The sequence below is a fragment of the Silurus aristotelis genome (assembly GCF_946808225.1).
Source record: "Silurus aristotelis genome assembly, chromosome: 7".
NCBI lineage: Eukaryota > Metazoa > Chordata > Actinopteri > Siluriformes > Siluridae > Silurus > Silurus aristotelis.
In genome coordinates this window covers 2,217,919-2,244,410 of record NC_139580.1, presented here as the reverse complement: position 1 = coordinate 2,244,410, position 26,492 = coordinate 2,217,919, and the positions used below count along the sequence as shown (strand labels likewise).

General features: G+C 40.0%; 2 long non-coding RNA genes across 2 annotated transcripts in view; one reads left to right on the top strand and one right to left on the bottom strand.

Moving 5' to 3' along the window:
• Window positions 1-26,492, bottom strand: part of LOC310728988 — a 412,338-nt gene that overhangs the window by 73,836 nt on the left and 312,010 nt on the right. The window lies entirely within an intron of this gene.
• On the top strand, window positions 22,183-23,457 carry LOC310728984. The gene is made up of 2 exons (XR_014534429.1): window positions 22,183-22,799; window positions 22,937-23,457. It is a non-coding gene; the product is annotated as an uncharacterized lncRNA (long non-coding RNA).

Here is a 26,492-nt window from a genome sequence, read left to right as displayed (position 1 = left end):
TACATTTGAATGATGAAACAGTTGAATTTATTATCGCACCATTATTTATTTATTTATTTATTTATTATTTATTAATTATTTAAATAATTAACTTTTAATGAAAAGCTGTGCTGAGTTAAATTAGTTTTAAATGTGGCACCAGCAAAACCTTTGAGTTTCACACTGACCTGCATGTTTCTGTTTTTATTTAGCAGATTGTCATTTCCTCTGCAGTGTGTGTGTGTGTGTGTGTGTGTGTGTGTGTGTGTGTGTGTGTGTGTGTGTGTGTGTGTGTGTGTGGTTTTAACATCAGCAGCAAATAGAAATAGAAATATGAGTTTTCCATTGTGGTTTCTGTTCTTGACCATACAGAGTTGTCTGCCTTCTTCTTATGAGTGCTTTCACACAGAACAATCTGCAAATACACACAATTATTGATACAAATTTACAATCCAATATCATACAGTATGAAGTCTTAATATGACACTGATTAAAAAATCACAAGTTTTTTAAGGCAATTTATTAAAGCATTTGATATAAAATATAATAATTTAAACTGTTTAGATTGTAAAGGCATAAAAAGCACTTTCAGAGGAAAGATGTTGTCAGGACTATGTTAAAATATCTGTTTTCTTCTTATGCAACAAAAATAGCTGTCCTTATTATTCACTTATGATACGATTACTGTATTGATATCATTTCTGATATTTAAATTGCAAGCTTCATATTCAAAATATGTTACACTCTGTCCTGGGCTCCATCATAGGTTCTTTTTTTTTTTGTGTAATAATGGTCATTCTATTTTAAAGAGATCTATTTTTTTTATTTAATTCACATTTCTTTTTATTTTCTTTCATGCTTTTTTAAAATTTAATTTTGTACATTGCAGTTTACTTATTTTAACTCAAATAAGTAGATGTATTTCTGAGGGAATACTGTAACGTTATCATTTATTCAGTAGATTTGGTCTCAGGAACAGTGGGTTAGTGACGGATGCACTCAGTATGTGGCACTTGTCCATTACAGAACATCATTCATGCAGACACAGAAAAATCTCCCCACTGTATCATCATGCTGAAAATATACTGATAACATCATAAAGCACATTGTTTATGTAAACAACAGATAGACACAACTAGACACATACAGAAATATACTGTGTATTATCAAATAAAACACAAACACACACATACACAAAGTTTAGTCCTCTCTCTGCTTTTGCCATAGTCACCACTCTACCCATGGGTCTGGGTCCAGGTCCTACATTTAAGAATTTGAGTTTAAGTGTAAGGGTTATTATTTATTATGAATGTGCTAAGTATAAATGTCAGAATGTAAAATAAGATGTAAGAACTCTACAGCAGAAGAGAAGGACAGGATGTAGGAGGTGAAGCAGTTAAAGCAGAACACTAGAACATCTCTGTTCACATGCTCAGAGGAGGGAGTGTGTTAGAAATGGCAGCGTATCTGCTTCTGTTTACTCTGCAGCTGCTGTTTGGTGAGTTCACTACAAATAAATAGAAGATTTTGGACTAAATCATTTGTACTTTCCACATTAGCTGTGTTCAGGACGTCTGTATAGAGATTAGTGCACTCAGTTCTACAACAAACATGTTTTAAAGGGAGTTGAGCTGTGAGCTGTGTGTTTCTAGAGTTTACAGAGTGGAGATGAATCTTCTCTCTTCATGTGCTGTTGTTCTTTCAGGTCTCATTAGGCCGAGTCTCCTTCAGAACTTTTCAGCTGATCTCATATCTGTTTCTCCAGGAGCAAACATCACTCTGCTCTGTAACATCACTAATTACTCAGAGAAATCCTGGTATCAGATGATCTCAGCAGGGTTGAGGCAGATTATATCAGCCAGACAAAGCAGCCTGAAGAAACGCTTTTATGTGGATTATAATGTAGATAAGAGTCACTTTTATTTAACAGAAAGCAGCAGTTCAGTCAGTTTAGTGATTATTGGAGTTCGAGAGACGGATCTGGGGTTTTATTACTGTGGAGGACGAAATGATGAGACACACATTCAGTTTGGGAAACTCATCAGACTGAACTTTACAGGTCAGTAACTCAACTTTATTTTTTATTGATTACTGATATTGTCTTAGATTATGTACAAATGTATACATACATTAATGAAAATCTTGAATCAAGGTTATAGAATACAAAAATAATAATATAATAATAAAAAATATTGAATTTATAATTTTGCGGTTTTAAATATATGTTTAATTTAAATGCTAAGAGATTGAGGTTGTGCTCATTTCCTTTATTTACAATTACAGTGGTACCTTGACCTACAAGTTTAATTTGTTCCGTGGCCGAGCTCGTATCTCGATATAATAGATGATATAGTAACGTTTTAAACAGTGTACTTACCCTGGAGATGAGACGACGTGAGCAAACGCAGATGTCTTTTGCTCGTTTCAGCTCGTTTTTTGCTATCACTACTGTACACTACATATCCCTAAACTTAAAACTTTACTTTTTCTTCTTTGCTTATCTTAATTTTTGTCACAATCTTCGCCTTCTGGTTTCGCTTCGCCATCTAGCAGCGGTGTTTTGAGCTCGTACCTCAATTTTTTGCTTGCGTAACAAAGCAAAAAAATCGCCCGACAGACCACTCGTACCTCGGAAAACTCGTACATTCATGCACTTGTAGGTCAACGTACCACTGTATTTATAAAAAATACATATTGCATAATTATGCAGTTTGGGTCTGCAGTTATACATTTTAAGGTTTTAAAAATGTATGCTTTTGAAGATGAACCTTGAAAAAATGGAGGTAAATCCATTCTACTGCTCATCTAGAGGGACAGTTTTTAAACTTGTCTGCTATCCACATTAGGATTTATGCCTCGCTATAGACCCCTGACAATGCAACAGATATGGTCACATTTATCTTTGTAAATTGTATCTACACATACCAGTCTAATTAAGTTTAGAATTAGCTAATTGTATTTTTTTTATAGTTTAAAACATTAATCATGCACTTTTTAAACACATTTCAGTCACATTAACCAGGGAGCCATGTGTAAATTCTAAGCCACATTTTGGATGTGTGTCGTGTTAAACACTTTATCAAAACATATATTTTTATTTCTTAAACAATTTCCTGGATACGCTTAAACAAAACTATTATCAGATTTATTAGAGCAGCACAATATGACTTATTATACAAGGATCACTGATCACTAAAATCCAGATCATGTGAAACACTGAGCCCTACAAATGTTTTTTCCTGAAGTTTCCCTCAGCACTATACTGAGATCTCTGTGTGCTTCTGTGTGTGTTTTAGGTGGCAGCAATAATGGATCTTCATCTGAGGCTTCAGATTCACAGCCGCCTGCTAGAAATGTTAACGACTGGATTAGAAATGTGATTGTAATGTGTGTGGGCTCCGTCTCCGTCCTAATAAACATATGCATGTGTGTGTTCTGCAGCAGGGTTCTAGGTGAGACTAGAGGTGAAATTACAGGCTGAATATTTATTTATGATTTTATATTTATAATAATGAAATTCTCTTTTAAGGAAAATCAGTAACATCATGCAACTGCTGCAGTCACACCACCGACTCCACTGATAAGGTAGGAACTCTTACATTAATGGCCAATTAGAAAAAGTTACTACTTTCATTAAATGTATTTTTAAAAAGCATGGATTGTAGAAGACAATAAACATTATTGCTATAGATTTACTGGGCTCTTTTCAGATTTAGTGTTGATCCAGTGTTATTTGGCTTAGTAAAGAAACCAATGAAAGTAATGTAAAAAAAAAAATTATAAAAAAAATTTAAGAAAAAAAATTCTAAATTTTTCATAAAACAACCCAAATAACACTACTAACCTAAATAACCCAGCTTTATCCCCTGTACCAGTAATAAATAACTTACATTTAATAAAAGTGAGTGCCAGCATTTATTTTGGTTTTACTCTGTTTCTCTTATTCTAAGGTTTTTTCTTATAAAATTGTCTGTCTATGTGGGGTATAGGCAAATTCAGACTATATTGGTGGTCAAGGAAAGAGCACTTTTTATAAAATGAACGAGACAAAGCCCAACCATTCACAAGCAAACATGCTTTTCATCCACATAATATCTTTAATTTTATGGTCTACGTATTTTCCATGTTATATGTACTAGTTTCAAATTATTAACAAACAGATAAAAAAAAAATTATTAAAGTAATAACTGCTTCTTTAAAGAAAAAGGTTTCCCCAGTCTCATCCAATCCCTGACCCATGCACATAACTAGTCTGAAGTTTAATTGTTGTGAAAAAAAACAAAAAACAAATCTGTTCTCATTTATTTATAATCCTTATATAGGATTTAGTTTTAAATAATTTGAAGTGCTCGTTCTTAAAATTGCACTTTCAGAGATGCATAGAAAACTCGCTCTGGTCACCGTGTACAGACCCCCAGGACCCTACGCTGATTTTCTTCAAAAGTTTGCTTGTTTTCTCTCAGACCTCTTGATCGGTTTTGATAAAGTGCTGCTTGTAGGAGATTTTAATATTCATGTAGATGATGTAAACGATGCTTTAGGATTATCATTTGTCGATTTATTAAACTCTTTTGGAGTTAAACAAAACGTCACCAGACCAACCCACCGTTTTAACCACACACTAGACCTAATAATATCCCACGGAGCAGACGTCACTGATATAGATATTTTACCTCAGAGTGATGACATCACAGACCATTATCTCCTACTGTACACACTACCGGTAGAGCAGATTAACCGTGTTTCACCACGGTATCGACTTGGTTGGACTATTATTCCAACCACTAAGGACAGATTCATAAATAACCTGCCTGATTTATCTCAGTTTCACATTAAACCCATAACTGCTGATCATCTTGATGAGATGGCGAACAACATAGACCTTATCCTCACTAGCACTTTAGACACTGTTGCCCCCATCCGGTTAAAAAAGGTTCGAGAACAAGCACCTGCACCTTGGTATAATAGTCATACGCATGCCCTAAAGAGAACAACACGTAATCTGGAGAGAAAATGGAGGAAAACTAAATTGGAGGTATTTAGAATTGCGTATAAAGACAGTATGCTCAGCTACAGACAGGCGCTAAAAGCTGCTAGAGCTAAACACCTGAGCAAACTCATAGAAAATAACAAAAACAATCCCAGGTTCCTTTTTACTACAGTCGCTAAATTAACAACAAATCAGGGATCTGAAAAATGTGTTCCATCACAGTTTAGTAGTGAAGACTTTATGAATTTCTTCACTGAAAAAATAGATAACATTCGAAAAACAATTGTGGCAGTTCAACCTCTGACAGCATTTCCCGACACAATCGTACCTACAACCCCACAACTACACTGTTTTCCATGTATAGGACAGGAAGAGCTGTATGATGCTATTATGAAAGCTAAATCAACAACATGTCAGTTAGATCCAATTCCCACTAAGCTACTGAAGGAAGTGTTATATACAGCTGGTGAGCCTCTTCTCAATATTATTAACTCCTTACTATCTGTTCTGTATTGTTGAAGATTTATGATCAAACTCTTGATGTCACCCATATGAGGATGGGTTCCCCTTTGAGTCTGGTTCCTCTCAAGGTTTCTTCCTCATATCATCTAAGGGAGTTTTTCCTTGCCACTGTCGCCACGGCTGCTCATCAGGGATAAATGCACACCATTCACCTTCACTGTTGTTTTCTGTAAAGCTGCTTTGAGACAATGTCTGTTGTGAAAAGCGCTATACAAATAAACTTGACTTGACTTGACTTGACTTGACTAATGCTTTATCAATGCAGTAAACAGGATGCAACTCATGGCAAAAATTTTACAATAACCAGAAAATCATTACCTGAATCTCCCTACAGGATGAAAGCATTCATTATGCCAGTGTTCAGCACAAAAGAAGGTCCAGAGCATCTGCTACGAAAAACACATCATCAGATTTGGGCAGTGTGACCTACGCAACTGTCGCCTCACAGCCACACAGAGATACTGACCAGGTGCTAAAATGTATTTAACAGGTCTTTAGCTAGATCTTTTAATATACTGTATATAGTGAAAACCTTTACATCATGTAAATTACTGAGAACAAAAGTTTGTGACAATTGTCAGTGAAAACCACACCACTTAGTCCTCGAAAATTAGATTTGAATGTGAAAAAAAAATTATTACACTTTACAGACTGATCCAACATGCAATTTCATCATGGCAACTCATAATTTATGTCTGGAGTTCATTCACTTTGGCACATCTGCAACTAACTCCAGGCAACATTTTCTTAAAATAAATTCTGGCTTTTGTAACCACAGAGAGCTCAGTCAGGTGTTTCTAGGGCTCCACCAGGCACTAAAGAGGAACACTTCAGAAATCCAGTATCTATTGGAACATGTAAGCCAAGGTACAGAGTGGAAGTGGCCTGCAGTGACAATGTGTCTGTCTCTGGTAACAGATCACAGAGGTGTCTGTTACATTCCATAAGATTTCAAGCCATCTGCATCTGTCTTCTGGCAAGTCTTCTCGAATAACAAAAAAATGAAATAGAGCTTTGCACTAATTGAACGAATAATAATTCCATTTAATTTGTACAACAGCTTTAACAAACACCATTGCAAATTAAAAACTGTAAATTTACAAGGCCTAATTTTTGCTCAGTTATTTACTGAAAGTATATAGAAATGCTGATATATATTTTAATGATTATTTAAATCATTAAAGTTAATTTTGTCCATAAGATAATTAAATCCTTATTAGGTAGCATTTTACACAAATGTGGTACTTATCGATAGTCAATAAAAAACTAAGAATGTCAATAACTACAGACTTTTGACTTTTTTTTTCAAAACATTCTCACATAAGCAATTTATTATTTGGAATATTTTTTTGCTTGGCAGCCAACATGTAGGTACAATTTATTTATAATAATTTATATATCACCTTTCCCAAGCTCAAGGACGCTTTACAAGGTAACAGATGAAATATAATGAACATACATAAACAAACATATTCGTTGGACATTTGCCCAGGGCGAAGGATCACATGCAGCTGCATGAGTTAATAGCAGAGACACAACACAGACACAAAAACATACAGGACAAGAGATAGAACACTACATAGTACATGAAACATACACCACATTTCAGAAAAATTAAGGACTCGTAACACATATGCATTGACTGATAGTGGAGGTTGAAAAGGTGGGTCTTAAGCCTTGATTTAAATTCAGTCAAAGCGGTGATGGTTCTGAGTGCAATGGGTAGGGAGTTCCATAGTATTGGAGCAATGACAGAAAAGGATCTGCCACCCGCAGAGGATAGACGGTATCTAGGAACGCATAGAAGTTCAGAATTTGAAGACCGAATTTGAAGTATCTAATGGATACCGCCTCTAGGTTATGTATGTAAACCTTATTCCCTGAGGAAACTATATACTAGGTCACAACACTTTGGGTTGTCCACACTCTGAATCATGTGTGTAATCTGTCCAATGAAAGGCGCGGCGTCACCGGTGGGGTGATGTCATGACCAGGAAGCTATAAAAAGCACATGGAGTGAAGCATGAAGACAACCTTGAGATGTTCCCTTTCAGGAACTCGAGCTGCGTCGCAACGCTTTGGGAACGAGAATCCGATACCACCAGACTGACCAGTCCCTGACTAGTGTGTATGGGCACTGCTAGGTGGAAGGATGGAGTGGCCAGGAGTACCACTACGGTCAAGGTTATAGAACCTGACAAAGGTCAACGGCATCGACCAGCCCACAGCATTGCAGATGTCTTAAAGGGACACTCCAGAGGACCAAGCCTTGTCCAAGCCAGTCCAAGGCTGCCACACTCTGGGTCGAGTGCGCTCTGAGAAACCAGAGGACTCATAGGAGGATGTGATGGCATCAAAAATCCACCTGCTCAAGGTCTGCTTGTTTGCATGGAGGCCTCTCCTCGGAGGGCCGTAGCAGACGAGCAGTTAATCTGACTTTCTCCACAGACTCATCTTGTGGACGTAAGTGTCTAGTGCTCACACTGGGCATAGCCAGTTCAGCTTCTACTGGTCTGGGGCCTGAAGGATAGAATGCCTGTAGTCTAACAGGTTGTGGGATACCTGTGGTACAAGAAGGCACTGGCCATGCCTGGAGTAAACTCCAGAAAGGAGGGGGCCAAAGAGATGGCCTGTAATCCCTACTCTCTTCAGAGAGCAAATAGCCAGAAGAAATACAGTTTTGACTGTGAGGTGCCTCCAACAAGCCTGGGACAATGGCTTCAAGGGGGGGGCTCAGAGAGAGGAGATCCCTCCTGAGAGGAATCTCCCAGGGAGGGTGTTCGAGAAGGGCTATCAGGTCCGTAAACCATGGTCTGCCCGGCCACCGCAGGGGGAGGAGATGGACTCTTTCCAGAACTCCCAGAAGCATCGTGACGGGGAAAAAGCATACAGGCATAGCCTCGGTCATGCCTGAGCCATGGTGTCCGGCCCAGGAGGGCAAGTGAGAACCAAAGGGGCAGTGCAACCTCTTTTGAGTCACGAACAGGTCTACTTAAGCCTGGCGGAATCTCACCTAAATCTGCTCCACATAAGGGTGGAGCTGGCATTACCCAGGTCTCAACCTCTATCCTGACAGGGTGACTGCTGCTTCGTTATGGCGGCCCGTGATATACACAGCTTCCCTTGGGCCCACAGGAAAATCTAGCATGCCAGCCTGTACAGACCCCCCCCCCCTGTACAGCCCCCGCTGTATCCATAGACCTTGAGCGGAGCGGGCACTCATGACCACAAACCTTAGGAACTTCCTGTGAAAAGGGAGGATGGATACATGAAAGTTTGCTTCCTTCAGATCTACCTTGACAAACCAGTCCTTGGATCTGATCTGAGACAGTGTCTACTTCTTGTTCCATGAACAGAGCCTGCTAGGTTGCCACCAGAGTGGGTAAAAAACCCCGTAGAACCAGGGCGGACGACACCCAAATTGAATCATATAACCTCTGTCTACAGTAGGCAGGACTCATGAGATACGTCTGGCAGAGCTTCCAAGGCTGCCATATAGTCTCTTAAGGGTATCAGTCTCTCTAGACTGACCTCTGGTATGCCTAGGGCCAGGGCTATGCCCTGATGCAGCTCTAGGGCCTTGGAGGAAACTCTCCTGGACCAGTACGAAACCGGGTGGAAAACGAGCAGGATGCTTGCTGGAGCTGGCCGTGCCCTGAAACATATTCAGGGCAGGGTTACTGCACCAGGTCCCTGGGGGTGCTGGGGCAGGGCAGGCACTGTGTAATGTGGTGCCCCATGCCCTTTTCAAGCCAAATCCCGAGCACGTCCTATGTCAGGACTTTTTGGTCAAAGCCCTCTTATTGAAAATGACAGTCCTCAGATCTGCCACTTCCTGGGGCTTCGAATCTTCATTACTGTACCTCCCGGTGGGATCAACAAACAATAGACAAACAATAGACATAAAATACACACAGATCGCTTCAAGAACAAACAGAAGTTGGTGCTGGATTTACACCATGTGCTTTTTATATCTTCCTGGTCGTGATGTCACCCCACCGGTGACGTGTGCCTTCCATTGCACAGATTACACACTTCTCAAAGCATTGTGAAACAGTTATTAGAAGGCATGGGATCAGCTTCCACTGTTATGCTGATGATACCCAGCTACAGTATATATCTAATTGAAACCAGATGAAACATCTTAATTCGTTCAATTAACCGAGTTTGTTAAAGGATTAAAAGATTGGATGATGCATGACTTTCTATTATTAAATTCTGATAAGACGGAGATTTTGCTCATCGGGACCTGCATTTAGAAGGATGTTCTGTAACTACTAATTCAACAGTAAAAGACCTGGGAGTTATTTTAGACACCAACTTGTCTTTTGAAAATCATATCACCTACATTACAAAAACTGCCTTTTTACAACTTATAAATATTTCTACACTAATAAACATGCTGTCTATATGTGGCAAGTGTAATCTTGTCACATTATGTTATTGAACTTACGATTAACTATGGTATTAATAAAATGTTATTTTATTTTTTCAAAAATTTGTATTAGGAGAGATTGCATGAGTGATGCACGATCATGTGGTTATATGTGGTTCAAGTGCTGTCATGCAACTTATGTCACATGTAAGCACGAAAGTAGAGCTGACGTGATTTCCGGGCACCCTCTCTGTGGCAGCGGGGGGGCGTGGCCGAGTGCCGGTTTGTGAATGGAGGGTGAGGCCAGGAGCTGGTAGACACGGGAATGCCTCACCCGAAGCAAATGATGTCTAATGAGTGTTCTCTCTTTTTCAGTTATCGGAAGGGGCATTTAAGGAGGCGAGTGTGTGTGTGTGAGACGCATGCGCCAGAAACATGTGGTTGAGGCACTGAGCACCAGATAAAAGAAAAGATTAATAAAAGTGGCTTTATTGCCTTTAAACCTGTTCTGTCATGGCGTTCCTTTTTCCCGAACTCATATGCTCTCCCACACTCTCTCTTTTGCAGAATGCAATGAGGTATGTTTTTATAAGCTCCTTGAAAAAGTTGTTAAAATATTGTTAATTACAATTACATTTGTGGCATTTAGCAGATGCCCTTGTCCAGAGTGACGTAAAAAAGTGCTATTAATGAATAAATCTACAGAATTTATAAATCTAGATTATAAACTTAAGGTAAATCAAACTACAAATCTTGATTTTTACAAAGCAATCTTGAAAAGTGCTAATGGAAAGTGCTTGGAAAGTTGCTTGAAGATAGCCAGGGACTTCTAGGGTAAGTTCATGCCACCACCTTGGTGCCAGAACAGAGAAGAGCCTTGAAGTATACTTACCTCTTACTCTGAGAGAAGGTGGAACCAGTCGAGCAGTGTTGGGGGATCTCAGACAGCGTGATGCAGTGCAGTGTGTGATGAGTTGTCCGAGGTTGTCAGGGATGTGTGCCTAGAAGGACCCAAATGCATGACGCTGGAGTATATGAGTTAACAGCCTTTAAAATGAGCAAAAGGCTAAGCAAAATTTCCACTGTCCAAAGACTTATGAATACCTCAAAACAAAGAAAAAAGTACAAGCATAAATCCGAGGACAGACTAACAAGCAGAGTCAAATCTGGCGAGAGACATGAAAGGCACGGTAGATCCGAAAGACCTTGGGTAGTTTAAGGCACACAGCAAACGGGTTAATTACCTTACAGATGGAGAAGGGTCCCAGAAAACGAGGAATGAGCTTATGGCACACAGCCTTGAGCGAGAGGTTCCGAGTCGAAAGCCATACCTTTTGGCCAACTTGGTAGTGGGGTGCCACGGAGTGCCTCTGGTTGGCCCAACAGGCATGGCTCTGAGAGGCCTTAAGGAGGGCAATGTGGGCCCTCCTCCATCTAAGTCGGCAGCACTGGAACTGGGCTAGCGCCAACGGAAAAAATGCCTCCGCCTCCTGGGTGGAAAATAAAAGGGGTTGGTAACCATAGACCATCTAAAAAGGTAAAAAAAAAAGTTAAAAACAGTGCGTTCCAGAGATTTAGAAAGAAAGGAGAGTAGTGATACCGGTCTGTAGTTGTTGATGTCTGATAAATCCAGAGCAGGTTTCTTCATGATGGGAATGGCCCTTGCTTGCTTGAAGGTAGTCGGCGCATGGCCAGATGTAAAGGACCCATTGATGATTGTGGAGATGAAGGGCAGGAGATCTTGTGAGATGGTCTGAAGTGTAGTTGAAGGGATTGGATCCCAAGGGCAGGTGGTGGGATTGCAAGATTAGATGACTTGCAGTATCTCATTTTCTCTTATGGTTGAGAAGCTTGACAATGAAGGAGTAGGGGATTCCTGGTTGTATAGTGTAATTATTGTTGGGGAGGAAGTGAAGGTCTGGCAGATTTCCTTGATATTTTTATCATTGAAGGAGGCAAACTAATCAACAGTCAGGCAGGATGGAGCAGGTGTGGCAGGGAGGTTGAGCATTAAAGAGATGATGTTGTGGAGCTTATGAGGATCTTGTGTGTAGGCCTTGAGCTTTTCCTTGTAGAAGGCAGTCTTAGCAGAAGTCACAGCCGAAGAAAATTTGGTCCGGAGTGCTCAGTAAGATGCAAGGTCTGCACCAAGTTATTTTTTTTCAATTTTCTCTTTGCTGATCTGAGTTCTTGACGATTGCTGCGCAAAACTTCTGACAGCCAGGGTGTGGGACAAGAAGTCTTCTTTTTGTGGTCAGGGGCAGAGGAGGTCCATAGTTGAGGAAAGGGAGGAGAGGAAGAAGTCAGTGGCAAAGTCCACGGGTAGAGAGGAAAAGGAGTCAGGGTCAGGAAGAGATGAAAGAGTACAGCAAGCTACAGTGGAGGGAGAGATGGAGTGAAGGTTAGGATGGATAAGAGAGAATGTAAATAGTTTTTTAGTTGAATAGGAAGAGTGATTGAAATGGAAACCCGGGTGATGATCAGAAATTGAAGCGAAGTGACAGTCATGTCTGTAGCTGGGGTATGGCGAGTGAAAACCAGGTAATTTCCTCCGTGGTGTGTTGGAGGGCAGCTGGTAAATGTCAAGGAGAAGGTATTCAAAAAAGTCAGGAGGCAAGATAACTAAAGTTTGTCAGATGGGAGGTTGAAGTCACCAAGAACTGTCGGAGGGGTGCTGTCAGAAGGGAAAGTACTGAGGAGTGTGTCCATCTCTTCTAGGAAGTCTCCAAGGGGTCCAGGAGGGTGGTAGATGACATTGATGAAGAGGTTGATTGGAGAGGTAACTAGAACTGCATGGAATTCAAAAGAAGACATTGGTAGATGAGACAAAGGGGGAGATGTGAATAGATTTATTGGACTTGATATAAGTAAACATACAAAAATATTAGAATTATGGTAAAAGGAACAACACACAGAGGCTGAACTATATACAAAAATATAAGTTAAGCAGAGATAGAATAGCTATTATTAGCATAGTCACCAAATATACATTGTCAATTTGTTAGTACATACTAGTTATGTGGTAACGTTACAGTGTAGTACATTGCTGTGCATTAGTGCAGTTAAGGAGGACATTATCTTGTGTGACCTTAATTGTGAATAAACACCAGATGAGATTAAATTAAGTTTAATCACCCTGGCAGTCATAAAAAGAATAATGAAACGGTTACATGTATGTTTGGAGGTTGCAAACAAACAAATATGGAACATTTCACTCACACAAGAACAGTATACACAACCCAACAAAGATTTCAAGCAAGGAGTAGTTACAACCACTCAAGTTTCACAAGACTTACCTGATGATCTGGAGGACCTAAATTATTAAGATGAAAATGTTGTTGAATCAGACAGCGGATATTTAAGTAATGATTTGAATGGACCTAAACAAATGTCTAAAATAATTAAGCAAAATTTTGCTGCAGCATTTCTCAAGCAGGTTGCACATGTGCCTGGAACAAAAATGGATGATTTTTAGACGAGCTGCACTACTTATTACGTTCTGCTACACTGCCCCTCTTAATTGACATTCATGAAGACCTCTTTTAAAAACATAGTAAGACATCAGATAAGTCTATAATAAAAGAGGTAGCCAATGCTCTCATTGCATCTAACCCCTTAGCACCCATTGGGAAGGGTGGCCTGCTTAGCACATATCATCTCCGCAAATAGTATTACAAAGAAAGCTTTAAAGTGGTACAACCCATTGAATATATTCTTGATTCCGAAGAAAAAAGCAAGCTTTCAGTATGTGCCTATTCTAAAATCTTTGCAGCTGCTTTTTGATAGGAGAGATGTTCGAGACAAAGGGGTTGAAAATCATAAAGCACAAAAGATTAAAATGGCAACTGGTAAACATCATATTTACAGATTATTTCACAATGGTTCACAGGTTCAGAAAAACAGTTTTCTGTCAGCTCCTCCAGGAGAGCTCAGCTCCAGGTCTCCACAGAAAGCTCCTCTCTATCCCAGAGCATCCCCAAGAGCTCCTCTCCGTCCCAGAGCGTCCCAGAGAATTCCTCTCCGCTCCACAGAGTCCCCGAGAGCTCGTCTCCGCTCCAGAGAGTCCCCTAGAGCTCCTCTCAGCTTCAGAGAGTCCCCGAGAGCTCCAAGGTCTCCAGGCGATCTCATTTCCGCTCCAAGGTCTCCAGGCGAGCTCAGTTCCGCTCCAGGACCTCCAGGACAGCTCCATTCCGCCCCGGAGCGCCCAGAGCACTCAGCGCAGCCCCGAGGCCGCGAAAGGGACGTCGTGCCGCCGCCTGGCCGTGAAGGGAACGTCGTGCCGCCGCCTGGCCGCGAAAGGAACATCATGCCGCCGCCTCGCCGCAAAAAAGAACTTCGTACCGCTGCCTGGCCAAGAAGGGAACATCGTGCCGCTGCCTGGCCGCGAAAAGGATGTCGTGCCGCCGCCTGGCCATGAAAGGGACGTTGTGCCGCCGCCTGGCCGCGAAAGGAACGTCGTACCGCAGCCTCGCCGCGAAAAGGACTTCGTACCGCCGCCTGGCAGCGAAAGGGACGTCGTGCCGCCGCCTGGCCGCGAAGGGAACCTCGTGCCACCGACTGGCCGCAGAAGGAACATCGTACCGCCGCCTGGCCGCAAAAAGGACTTTGTACCGCTGCCTGGCCGTGAAGGGAACATTGTGCCGCCGCCTGGCCGCAAAAGGGACATTGTGCCGCCGCCTGGCCACAAAATGGTCGTCGCACCGCTGCCTAGCCGCAAGAAGGAGGTCATATTACCTCCGTCCGCCTGTGACGGTGGCATGGCAACTCACGGTTCCTCTCACAGCCCCAGGTCGCTTCCAGAGCCATCCGGCAGTGATGTCGCGGTCCCAGATTCTTTTGAGGGCGACATCATAGCCTGAAGGTGACGTCTCGCTCCCGTGCTCCCTTAAAGGTGACATCTCGCCCCTGAACTACTCCGGAGGTGACATCTCACTCCTAAGCTCCTTGGACGAAGACGTCTCAGACCCAAGTCTCCCAAAAGGCAAAACCACACCTCCTGGACCATCTGAAGGCGAAGTCACGCCTCAGCGTCCCTCTCCAGTAGACTTCTCGCCTCTGGGCTCCTTTCCGGGCGAAGCCACACCTCCGAGTTCCTCTGAAGGCATCGTCATGGCTCACAGACCCGCCGAAGGTGTCACTGCATTCCTCATCTCTGCCATTGTTCGGCCTCTGGACACCACCGAGGGGGTTTTTCTGCTCCCGATCGGACGTAGCTCCGCTCCTGACCTCCGTTGTGGGCACCCCTTCAGTCCAGATTTCCACTGAAGGCGTCACTCCGTTTTGGGTCTCCGGGGAGGACATTGCTACACTCCGGTCCTCCGTGCTGGACATCACTCCTTGCCAGACCTCCCCAGTGGGCATCAATCCACCCCTGATCGCCGCCGAGGGTGTCGCTCGGTCTCTGGTCTCTGCCGTGGAGGTCGCTCAGCCTCTGGGCCCCGCTGCGGGTACAGCTTGGCCCCTGTCCCACACCGGAGACATCTCTCCGCTTCCGGCCTCCGCTGAAGACATCTCTCCGTCTCCAGTCTCTGCTACAAGCAGCTCTCCATCCCCGGTCGCCGCTGGAGGTGTCTCTCCATATCCGGCCTTCGTCCTGGCTCCGATCTTCGCCGGTGGTTTTGCTCTATTACTGGCCTCTGCAATGAGCTGCATGCGTGTGCGCGTCTGTGTGTGTGTGTGCTCGTGTGTATCTCTCTCCCTCACACTTGCAATACTTGAAATAGCATGGCAGGTATTGTTAGATTTAAAAGACATTGTGGGGCTTGTGGTTGCTCCACCACACACAGATGAGTTAATTTGATCTTAAGTGCAAAATATCAGAGCAAAGACATAAATATCAAGAAGAACTATTTCCCCATATATCACTGCTACTAAAGCATGTTTTTTTGGAGCACTATCCTCACCTGATTAAGACTTTTGGTCCCCTTGTGGGACATTAAACAATGCAATTTGAGGCAAAGCACAGATTTTTTTAAACAGGTTATTCGAAACACAGTGTCCCTATTTCACTTGCCAGTAATCATGAGATAGTAATGTGTTATCACCTGCGTTCATCTAGCTTTGAATAACCTGGTCTTGAGATCACAAGTGTCTTACTAGTTCCTGTGGATGTTTTGAAACAAGAAATTACTATTTAACAAAAATGTCCTGGTACAACTAATGTTCACCTTACTAAATGTGCATCAAGCAAAAGTCTAAGTTTTAAAAATGTCGTGATTGTGGTTTATAGGTTTACAAGTGGACTGCCTGATTTTTGAGAGCTCCTTCAGATTTGTATTCTAAAAGAAAGATTGTGTTTCATAGTGAGAAGTCGGGATGGTACAGGGAACACTTCAGAGCCTTTTTTTTTTTTGAGCATGATGAACTGGCAAATTTTGTTGGTTCAGTCACAATGGTAACATTAAAAATATACATAATCATATAAAGTGTAGCAATCTTCACGGTAAATTTTAAATGCTGTTTCTGTGCTTTATGTATTCTTAAAATGTACTCTTTACACATTTATAGTTGTGAAATTTCTTCCCAGAGATTGATGCTTAAAGACGGATTACCAGAATCTGTCAGTGAACTCATACAGCATATAAAGAGGCAATGTGGAGTAGAAGGGGACTTTAGACTCCAGTTCATGAATGCATATTTTAATAATGAGTTTACCAACCTAAACTCAATGCAATTAAAGTCATCTTTAATACAGTAGCCTCACACCATCCTGCCCTGCCTGGTGACTCTCCCCCCACCCCTATTTATCTGTTGCCTCCTCTCACTCTTCAGATGTCCTTTTTATCTTCTACCTCATTTGATGCAGACAAATTGCCTTCTCCCGAGTCGATCGCCTCAATATTCTCTGCATGGCCCTTAGTCTTCAAGGTGCCCCGGTTCTCTTATGATGCTGAAGTACAGCTGGAAAGGGACAATGCTGCATTTAAAGAGAATGGAACTTTATTGAGCCCTATTCTAAACTTAAGTCTTCCATTTTTGATGGCTTAATTAAAACAATTATTCAAAGTCTACCTCTCTAAGGCAGAGATCAAGGATGTAGCTGCAGCTCGTGTGTCAGCCCATCCTTGTTTGGAAAAGCCTGGTTCAGCCACTGGATATGCCAGATAGAAGACAAGCTTAAAGTATAAACTAGGTAACTTTCAAACAAAGCTGAGACATCTTGGATGCCCAGAAGTAACAGTACATGCTCTTATAAACAAACCTAATGATAAATGCAGTCCTGCTTATGGTGATAGAAGCTAAGAAAAGCATAATTTAGTTAATGCCCTGCTTATCCCTCTGGTGAAACAAAGGAGACTCAAATACTTTTAAGACTAGCTCTCCTCTCAGAAGTGGAAAAAAAAGAAACAGGGAAAATAAGGTGGCAATGTTGATGGAGAAGACGTTTGCTCACAGAAGGCAAGAAGTGGTTTGAGATGCACCATGATAGCAGATTTTAAAACAAGATGGCCAGCATTCTTCAGTGTGTGTGAGGTAAGTGAAACAACATACTCCTTTTGTTAGAGGATTTAGCATACAATTAAAAGAGCATCATGACACCCATGACCCAGGTATTGAGTTTTAAAAATAAGACACATGCTCACAGAAATGTCCTTATTGCTTTGATTAGGGAGGTGATTTGATTTTACTTACTGACATTGCTCTATATGGTATTAGGAGAAAAGCTACACATCATGTGTGAAATGCCATGTTCAAAGTTTAGAAGCAGCTTTAAATGTGACCTTCACAAAATCTCTTTATTTAGAGATAAACTACACATGCTGTCTGTGCTTTCAATTCATAGCATCTAACACAAGCTGGATCTTAATGTTTCTTATACTAGTGTAAAAGATATTGAATCTTAGGTCTTGTGGACTCTTACTTGTTGTCCTATATAACATTTTATGAAATAAAAAGAATAAGAAATAATGAATTAAAATATTTAAAAAGGGGTAAAAAAACCTGATATTTTACAAAACATGTATGTCTAAACATACTGTGAAATCTTGGTTAATTTTATTTCTATGTGAAAAAGCTAGCATTATGTTTCTTTCTCTGGAAATTGCATCCTTGATAGTTTTAGGGTGAAGAAATATGGTCTGTTTAACCTAGTTATATAATTTCTCTGATTTGCAGGTGGATAGCAGTGATATTGAATGTGAATGCATCCTAAAGGGACTTTGTGTGTACTTGAATGAAGATCCGGAGAAGCTGGTGAAGAAATACATGGTATGTTGTTATACCTTTAGCTTCAGTAAGGGAATAGTCTCTGTGATAATTCAAGGATGTTCCTTGTAAATATGTATAAGCGAGGCATTTCAAATATCTGGTTATATCTTTTTCTAATTTAACTGTTAGCTGTTGTACAATAATATTTTTATAACGTTATGAAAAGGGATTCAATTAAGGTATGGGGTGGGATGTATTTAACACCAGGGTTTAAAAGAACTGGTTATTTTTTTGTAGGCAGATGATGTAAGCAGACACATCCATGGAAGAGACCCTCTTTGGCATCTATGTTATTCGACCTGAAGGTGCTGAGCTTAGTGATCCCCCAAAGGATGTGCGAGTCATTCTAGAGGGGGTGACTGTACTCTGTGAACTGGAGAATGTACCTTTTGCATTGGCCATATTGCTTATCTTAGTGTATTCTTTACATCTTTACTACCTTCCAAAACATTAATATACATTTGAAGCTTTGCAGAAAATAAGTTTTTTTTTTATTATTATTATTATTATAAAAAATATACTATATGTTTTCAAGAAATTTGTATTGTAAAAATGTTACAAAACCAACACCTTTGTGCAAAGAATGGTGTGAACTTATGTGACTCATGTACCTTTGTTAATTAAACTTGTTGAACAGTGGTTTTGTGTTCATATTTCTACTCCTAACACCAAGTCGACTTTGCTGAAGCACAACCTTTTAATGTCAATTCAAATGTAATTCTTTACTTAGAATGCACTTCAATCAATCATGGCTGTCCTTCAGCATAAAGCAATTTTGTTTGGCCAACTTGTTTAACTGTGGTTTTAGACCATGCCAAATAAATTAAGTACACATAAACATGAATAAAAAAGTTGAATGAACACCAATAGTTAGCACATGCTTGCTACAACACTGACCAAAGTGGATTTGCAAATTTTGGGTAAGTTAACTTTTTAATACATACTTTTGTATACATATTCTTCGGTATTAGTAAAACAGTGTTTGCTTTGATATTCACATTTATTATTTCTCTTTATTGATACACATTGCACACTTATAATTTTTATGAAAATTTAAACACCTTTATATAATTGGCTGGTCACTGGGCAGTGTCGTAGCAATGGTGGTGGATTGCTTGAGTGAATACAAACATGCGTTTAGGCTGCAAGTTAACATATGTAAAGCATACGCTTATAATGGCTTAGAACACCACACTTCAGCAGTGCCTTTAATACAATTTATAAAACAGACTTGAAAATCTCAATTCCAAAGTGCTGCTTTTTTCTCTGTAGTTCACTAGAGCTCAGTTTAAAGGGACACTTCAATTAAAATGAACATTATCCCATAAATCAACCTTAAGGCATTCTAGGTGTTTATGACTTTCTTCAGCTGAACACAGTTAAATTAAATACTATACACATCAATAACTTTGAATCTCTTTGGTTCTAAATGGACATGAATGGATTTGTATTGACATAAAGCAGGTGTTCTGCCATTTTGTGTTTACTCATTAGTGCCATTATATTGCTGGGAAGAGCCAGGATATTATTTAATATATGTATGTATATATATATATATATATATATATATATATATATATATATATATATATATATATATATATATATATATATATATATATATTTATATATATATATATATATATATATATAAAACCCTCTTCGTCGGTGTGCTCCCCCGATTGTCTCTGCGTTGTGTTTCTATGAAGTCACACAGAGCAGCTTTCTTTTTTTTTAGGCTTCTTTTCCAACTCAGTCACTTTCACAGTTGAACCAGCAGTACAACAGCCTTTTCACAAGGAAATATAACTTCTAATATAGATACATATACATACATTCATAACAAATTATAGTTAAACTAAATATGGGTGCGGCTACAGCTTAATAGTAAGTCATGGTTCACAATTTCACTGAAAAAATTAATAAAATAAGCTACTGCATATTACAAAGATAAAACCCAGCCATTAGGGAGGCACAATCCAGTGCCCGTATAAATAGGGAGGGTTGCGTTAGGAAGGGCATCCAGCGTAAAACGTGCCAAATCGAATATCCTATCACGAATAGGAATTTCATACCAGATCGGTCGAGGTCCGGGTTAACAACGACCGCCACGGGTATCGTTAGCCAACCAGTGGAATTTGGGCTACTGTTGGCCGAAGGAGGAGAAGGAGAGGAGGAAGACGTCTACAGAGGCGACAGGGAAAGGAGAAGTGCTGGAGAGTGGAGGTTCGGGTTGGTACTTTAAATGTTGGTACTATGACTGGTAAAGGGAGAGAGGTAGCTGATATGATGGAGAGGAGAAAGGTAGATATGTTGTGTGTTCAGGAGACCAAGTGGGAAGGGAGTAAGGCCAGGAACAGGAGGTGGGTTCAAACTGTTCTATCATGGTGTGGATGGAAAGAGAAATGGTGTAGGGGGGATTCTGAAGGAAGAGTACAGTAAGAGTGTAGTGGAGGTGAAGAGAGTTTCTGATAGGTTGATGAACGTGAAGCTGGAAGTTGATGTGGTGATGATAAATGTCATCAGTGCCTATGCTCCACAAGTCAGCTGTAAGATGGAGGGGAAGATTCTGGAGTGAAGTGATAGAAGGTGTACCTAGGAATGGAAGATTGGTGATTGGGGCAGACTTTAATGGGCATGTAGTCAAGTCAAGTTTATTTGTATAGTGCTTTTCACAATAGACATTGTCTCAAAGCAGCTTTCCTTGAAATCAACAGTTAAGGTATAGGTGTGTATTTATCACTGATGAGCAGCCATGGAGACTGTGGCAAGGAAAAATTCCCGTAGATGTTATGAGGAAGAAACCTTGAGAGGAACCAGACTCAAAACCCATCCTCATTTGGGTGACATCAAGAGTGTGATCATAAATCTTTAAACAATACAGAACACTGGAGAGAGAGAACTAACATTAGCACTGGAGTGTGTGATTATAAGAAATGTTCTTTCTACAGTCTTTTACAGTTATTATGGTTATAAAACTAGGAGCTACTGAGAAACTCATAAAATAGCTCAACATTTGTGATCATCACAGATCCAACACCAGCTTCTCCATGCCAGAGCCTTTAAACACTCCAGGAGGTCCAGTGTCCAAACTCCACACATGTAGTGGAATCCAGCTGGCACTAGTACAATCTTTGGGTGGTACGGGGGACAGTGTAGCTAGACAGCATCGGATGGTGGTCTTTAGGATGGTTTTGGAGTTGAAGAACAAGAGGAGGAGAGTGAGGACTGAAAGAAGAAGAATATGGTGGAAACTGAAGGCGGAAGACTGCAGTGTGAGGTTCAGGGAAGAGGTCAGAGAGGGCTCAGTGGTGGTAAAGAGGTGCTGGATTATTGGGTAACTACTGCAGAAGTGATAAGAGAGACAGCTAGAAAGGTACTTGGTGTGACATCTGGAAATAGAAAGGAAGACAAAGAGACGTGGTGGTGGAATGAGGAAGTGCAGGAGAGCGTAAGGAGAAAGAGGTTGGCAAAACAGAAGTGGGATCGACAGAGTGATGAGAAAAGTAGGCAGGAGTACAAGGAGATGCGGCAGCAGGTGAAGAGGGATGTGGCGAAAGCCAAGGAACAGGCATATGAGGAGCTGTAGGAGAAGTTGGACACTAAGGAAGGAGAAAAGGATTTGTAGCAATTGGCCAGGCAGAGGGACCGAGCTGTGAAGGATGTGCTGCAAGTTAGAGCAATAAAGGATGGAAAGGGAAATGTGTTGACTAGTGAGGAGAGTGTGTTGAGAAAGTGGAGGGAGTATTTTGAGCAGCTGATGAATGAGGAAAATGATAAGGGAGATGTGCAGACCTGCAGTAACTACAGGGGAATTAAGTTGATCAGTCACACCATGAAGTTATGGGAATGAGTAGTGAAAGCCAGGCTGAGAGAAGAGGTGACTATCTGTGAGCAACAGTATGGCTTTATGCTGAGGAAGAGCACCACAGACACCTTATTTGCTTTGAGAATGTTGATGGAGAAGTATAGAGAAGGTCAGAAGGCTTTGCATTGTGTGTTTGTGGATTTAGAGAAAGCGTACGACAGGGTGGAGAGAGGAGTTGTGGTATTGTATGAGGAAGTCAGGTGTGTCAGAGAAGTATGTGAGGGTGGTGCAGGACATGTACAGTTATGTTCAAAATAATAGCAGTACAATGTGACTAACCAGAATAATCCAGGTTTTTAGTATATTTTTTATTGCTACGTGACAAACAAGTTACCAGTAGGTGCAGTAGATTTTTAGAAAACAAACAAGACCCATCATTCATGATATGCATGCTCGTAAGGCTGTGCAATTGGGCAATTAGTTGAAAGGGGTGTGTTAAAAAAATAGCAGTGTGGCATTCAATCACTGAGGTCATCAATTTTGTGAAAAAACAGGTGTGAATCAGGTGGCCCCTATTTAAGGATGAAGCCAGCACTAACAGGCATTTGAAAGCCTGAGGAAAATGGGTCGTTCAAGACATTGTTCAGCAGAACAGCGTACTTTGATTAAAAAGTTGATTGGAGAGGGGAAAACATATAAAGAGGTGCAAAAAATTATAGGCTGTTCAGCTAAAATGATCTCCAATGCCTTAAAATGGAGAGCAAAACCAGAGCGACGTGGAAGAAAACGGAAGACAACCATCAAAATGGATCGAAGAATCACCAGAATGGCAAAGACTCAGCCAATGATCAGCTCCAGGATGATCAAAGACAGTCTGGAGTTACCTGTAAGTACTGTGACAGTTAGAAGACGTCTGTGTGAAGCTAATCTATTTTCAAGAATCCGCAAAGTCCCTCTGTTTAAAAAAAGGCATGTGCAGAAGAGGTTACAATTTGCCTAAGAACACATCAACTGGCCTAAAGAGAAATGGAGGAACATTTTGTGGACTGATGAGAGTAAAATTGTTCTTTTTGGGTCAAGGGCCACAGACAGTTTGTGAGACGACCCCCAAACTCTGAATTCAAGCCACACTACACAGTGAAGACAGTGAAGCATGGTGGTGCAAGCATCACGATATGGGCATGTTTCTCCTACTATGGTGTTGGGCCTATTTATCGCATACCAGGGATCATGGATCAGTTTGCATATGTCAAAATACTTGAAGAGGTCATGTTGCCTTATGCTGAAGAGGACATGCCCTTGAAATGGTTGTTTCAACAAGACAATGACCCCAAACACACTAGTAAACGAGCAAAGTCTTGGTTCCAAACCAACAAAATTAATGTTATGGATTGGCCAGCCCAATCCCCGGACCTTAATCCAATCGAGAACTTGTGGGGTGATATCAAAAATGCTGTTTCTGAAGCAAAACCAAGAAATGTAAGTGAATTGTGGAATGTTGTTAAAGAATCATGGAGTGGAATAACAGCTGAGAGGTGCCACAAGTTGGTTGACTCCATGCCACACAGATGTGAAGCAGTTTTAAAAAACTGTGGTCATACAACTAAATATTAGTTTAGTGATTCACAGGATTGCTAAATCCTAGAAATAAAAATGTTTGTACAAAATAGTTTTGAGTTTGTACAGTCAACGGCATACACTGCTATTTTTTTGAACACACCCCTTTCAACTAATTGCCCAATTGCACAGCCTCACGAGCATGCATATCATGAATGCTGAGTCTTGTTTGTTTTCTGAGAATCTACTGCACCTACTGGAAACTTGTTTGTCACGTAGCAATAAAAAATATACCAAAAACCTGGATTAATCTGGTTAGTCACATTGTACTGCTATTATTTTGAACATAACTGTATGAGGACAGTGTGACAGCAGTGAAGTGTGCAGTAGGAACGACAGACTGGCTCAAGGTGAAGGTTGGACTTCATCAAGGATTGGCCCTGAGCCCTTTCCTGTTTGCAGTGGTGATGGACAGGTTGAAGGACGAGGTCAGACAGAAGTCTCCATGGACTACGATGTTTGAGGATGATATTGTGATTTGTGGTGAGAGTAGGCAGCAGGTGGAGAAGAGCCTGGAGAGGTGGAGATATGGCTGCTGGGAGAGAAGAGGAATGAAAGTCAGTAGGAGTGAGACAGAGTACATGTGTGTGAATGAGAGGGAGGGCAGTGGAGAGGTGCGGTTGCATGAAGAAGAGGTGGAGAAGGTGGAGGAGTTCAGGTACCTGGGGTCAACAATGCAAAGTAATGGAGAGTGGTGGTGAAGAGGTGGGGTGGGTGGAGAAGAGTGATAGCAGGAGTGATTTGTGATAGAAGAGTATCTGTGAGAGTGAAAGCGATGTAGAGGACAGGGGGGTATGGAGATGGATGAGCCGTGTGGCGCCCCTAATGGGAGCAGCCAAAAGAAGATGATATTACAAAGGGAAATATTGGCTGTATCCAAAATAAAAATAAAACCGTAAAAAAAATATAATTTAACCTCAAACACAACATAAAATATGCTGCACCACATGGAACACAGAAAACATGCAAAAAAAATAAAATATATACAACCATCCATCAAATATAATTTCACATGTTATTAAACCCTTTTTAAAACAAAATATTTATTTTAATAACATGGATGGCTAATATAATTGGGTAAATTTAACAGATATTATGGAGAACAGTGATAATCCCTCTTACCGTTTTTATAAAGGAAATAGAACTGGGGGAAAAACACCCTTGGAAATAAAGGCTCAATCCAATAATGATGATGAACACACAGCTTCTTCCAAAAGAGCACATTACACCATCCCTATATAATCATAAGTCATATACACCTGGGCTGTTTGAGGAATTTATGGGCAATTTTTGAGTGAAGTATTCCTTTAAAAACAGAAGGATTTGAGTTTATCTCTGTGTAGGCATCATGCTCAGACAATAGGTGTGTTTACATGGAGCATTGTAATCGGTTTAAAAGTCCAATCTGAATGAAAATGCTCAATATAAACACCCCTGTCATAATAAAAATGCCCAAATCGAATGAAATTGTAATCTGTTTGAGAGGGGTCTGACAAACATTTCTATAAACCGCGTTAAACCGATTATTGGTTACACAACACGGTTTTCCGCACAGCTTCTGAATTTGTATAAAAAACAAACAAAAAAAACAACACTAATTATCAGGGGAACTGGATTTCTGACAGTCTCTTCTTCTCTTCAGAAATCCCTCTACCAGTCCACACAAATGTGTGAATGACCGACGACTCGTGCGAAAGTTTAGATTCCATTCCAGGTCACAAAATTCCAGCAATTTCAGAGTTCAGATACTCCTTACAGATGCACAACCACCAAAAAGTATTTTCATCGTACATTCCAGCAGTAGTATTCACGCCTACAAATTCACGCTGTTGTTTGAATTAGACCAACACTTTAAATAAAAATAGCGCGCATATAGGGGAAAATAGAACTCCATGTTCACAGAACAGAACCAACTTGAAAATACACGGTGAAGTAAAATAGAAGTAAAGACTCTTCAGAATCAGTTTCCGTTCTAAAAAAATAACAAAAAAGACATAAAATATAAATACATTATTATTTTTTTATCAAACACCAATAATAACATTTCTTGTTTGTGATTATATAATAGTAATAATAATAATAATAATAATAATAATATAATTATTATAATACAATATAATAATAATATATAATATATATATAATATATAATAATTATATTATTATCTCGTTTATTATCATTTCTTGTTTGTGATTTTATATATATATATATATATATATATATATATATTAAAAACAAGAAATAATAATAAATAAGATTATATACATATACATATATATATAAAATCAAGATATTAAGATTTATATTTTAACACTTAAAAAAATATCTGTACTGTATGGTGTTTGAGGACATGCAGTAAAATGTAAAAGCAAAATCACCTTTATTTGACCTTCATTTAAATGTTTGCTTAATCATTCAGTTGATCTTCACTCAGAGGGACCCTGAATATCACTGAATTCATTTTCAGCCCGTTTTACTGTACAGTGTTTAAGAAACATAAAAATCCAGTGTATTTTAATCACCATATTCAAACAAATAAAAACATTTTCCTTATAGGTTTGCTTAATCTTTTAAATAATTTACAGTGTCCATGTATATTATAGTCTTAAATTTAAAGAGAAAGGTAAAAGCAAAATCACTCCAAACATAAGTGAATGTTTAATCATGTTCCATATTCAAACACTCATAAAACATTCTCCTTTATTGCTTTGCTCAATCTTTTAAATAATTCTCATTTACAGTGTCTCTGTCTATAGAGTGAATATGGAACATGATTGAAAATACAGTGATGTTTAGAGTTATTTTTAATTCAATTTTCTCAAAAACTACACAGTAAAATCAGTTGACATTTAATAGAGTAATAGACAGACATGAGTAGACTTATACTCAAACATAAATTTATTTATTTATTTATTTATTTATTTATTTATTTATTTATTTATTTATTTATTTATAACGGAAATGCCTTTCTAAAGAGTGTTTACATCTATTTT